Source organism: Propithecus coquereli, unplaced genomic scaffold (assembly GCF_000956105.1).
Source record: "Propithecus coquereli isolate 6110/MARCELLA unplaced genomic scaffold, Pcoq_1.0 Scaffold42, whole genome shotgun sequence".
NCBI lineage: Eukaryota > Metazoa > Chordata > Mammalia > Primates > Indriidae > Propithecus > Propithecus coquereli.
The window spans coordinates 1,656,734-1,659,561 of NW_012149952.1; positions in this window are offsets into that span (position 1 = coordinate 1,656,734).

Below are 2,828 nucleotides of genomic sequence, written 5' to 3' on the forward strand. Positions count from 1 at the left end.
TCTCACAACCTTACTGGGTATGTACTATAATTATACCCCAGAAACCGATTCACAGAGATTAGGTAAATATAAATGTACTGAATATACAAAGTAAACATATAAACAACCGAATGTCTAGCTGCTTTCTCTAAGTGAATGTGTTTTCATATGTAACTCTTTTCCGGCTAAAAATTACCCTCTTCATGCAAAATGACTTTTTCTTTCTTAGATATGTTTGACAAGAAACTCTACACACTGCTTGGGTTCTCAGAGTTAAGCAAACATATATACAAATATATATTAGCATATATTATCCGTGCAACATTTTACCGCCGGGAAGCGGCAATGCTGACTGGCAGGTCGAACAGAAAGGCTGCGGTAGCAAAGAACCCAGGAAACCATCAAACCCATTAACGCACGACCCCGCCCTCCCCCTAACTTGGGATTCGCTTATCTCCCCGAACGCTAGGGAAACGCAAACACCTCCACCCTTCGTCCTCCGCGGGACGCCACTTCCCCTCAAGGCAGAGGGTTCCACCACTGTCAGTCCCTCGCCCAGGTAGAAGCGTCTCGGAGGCGTCGCTAGGACTCAAGTCTCACGTGGGGAATGATGGCCACAACCTTCCCTGGAGCGGAAGTTCCCGCAACTCACTTCCCGGAAGCCCGAGTCATACGGAAGGGCTACAGTTCGTATTACTGAAGAGGAAGTGTCCGCGACATGGAACTTCTACACTACACTTCCCAGAATACCAAAGCGACATGAGAGCTACGACCCTGTCGTCCTGGGTCGAAAGTGCTTCCGACTACACTTCCCAGAATCCTCTGCGTGGCAGTGCTTCCGCCCTCACACTAGCGTCTCTTGTCTTTAAGTAAACTTGATCTAAGTCACAACTGTAGGACCATTAGCGCTTGGCATTTTTATGATTGTAACTTTTTTTCTCCAGAAAAAAACTAGTACGTGGGAATATAAATAAAATATGGCTATGGGGGGGAAGCAAAGGTTTTAATATAAAAAGAAAATTAACACATTTTACAGGAGAAGCAATGCGTATGAGAAAAAAACAAGCTTCTAAGAGGGAGTTGGGCTTTGCAGCACAGGAGACAGACCTTAAGGACTATGGGATCTTAGATGCAGTTGACTTGATTTCCTCTTTATGTGTGCCTGAATTCATCTAGATCTCTGCTTATGCCATCGTCCATGAACTGTTTATGTCAAGATCCTACGAATCCACAAGGAGTTGCAAGCACAGATCAGTCTTGAAATAAAGCACAAGAACAGCAGTGTTGTTTCTGGCAAATGAAAGGAGCTATACTGGCAGGAAGTTGGAGAAAACATTGTCATAGGGAAAAGAGCTCTTTCCTTGAAGTTTTTTGAGTTCAAATCAGGCTTGGAATTGGCTATAACTCTGTTGCTCTTTGACTCACATATTTACTGTGAATATCTTTTCTACAAATCAGTGGCTTTTTTATTTTCTTGAGACAGAGTCTCGCTCTGTCACCCTTGGTAGGGCGCTGGACTACAGGTGTGTGCCACCACACCTGGGTAATTAAGTTTTCTATTTGTAATAGAGATGGGGTCTTGCTCTTGCTCACGCTGGTCTAGAACTCCTGACCTCAAGTGAACCTCCTGCCTCAGCCTCCCATAGTGCTAGGACTACAGGCATCAGCCACCACGCCCAGCCTACAAATCAGTTTAAACCATGTGAGTTCATAATTATTCAGAAGAGGTGTATAGGTTGAGATGGGAGATGGAGTCCAGGTAACTATAAGGAGTGAAACTACAGGAAGTATGTATTTACCACTTTCCTTCTGGGCAGGAAATAATTTTTTAAATGAAACTTCTAAAAATCATGCAAAAGTATTGAGAATAGTAACATGAAACACCAAATGCACATGCCCTAAATTCAACAGTTACCAACATTTTGCCACACTTACCAACATTTTGCCTCACTTATCACTTTTGAATTTGTTACTGAAGTATTTTAAAGCAAATCCATGGCATTATCATTTCCTTCCAAATACTCTATGTATCACTTAAAAATAATGATATTTTCTTACATAAGCACAAAATCATTACCATACGAAACAAAATTAACAATTCTTAGTATTATCTAATATGCAATTATCTGCTTCCCAGTTTGAATTCCTGTTTATTGAAAAAATGCTCTTTACAGTTGGTTTATTCCAATCAATATCCAAACAGATTAATTCACTGTATTTGATCATTATGTTAGGTAGATAGTTAGGATCTTTGGCTCTTCTCAGGACAAGGGTTCCCTATTTTGGTGCTGTTTCGAGCAATTGCTGCATCTAGGAAGAAGGATAGGGGCGGGCACTCCATTTTGGTGTCACCCCACCCTTAATCCTATCCCGAGCAACTGCTACAGCTGGGGAAGGAGGGAATGCTCTATCAATCTAGGAATTTCCCAGCCCACGCATAGTAAGATTTAGAAAATGACCTAGAGTAACCTAAGGGTCATTAATATGCCATTAGCTTGAATCTGCATTGTGGTTCACCCCCCTCCCAGGTGGGCTTTCTTAGAGGGAGCTCATATACACAGATGGAATTTTGAGGACACCTATTGATTATTTGATAACATCCTGCACCTCCCAAGAGCCATCCTCCAGGCTGGGTTAATAAAAGGAAACAATCCAAGAAGTTAAAAGTAAGTGAGCGGGTCAGTCAGCAAGTGAGTTGGTCTGTCTCTCTCTACTTAAGGAGACAGACCTGTTTTATTCTACAATAAAGAGTTACTTGAAGAAGACCCCCAAAGCAATCGCCGCAGCAACAAAAATAAATAAGTGGGATCTAATCAAATTAAAAAGCTTCTGCACTGCCAAGGAAACTA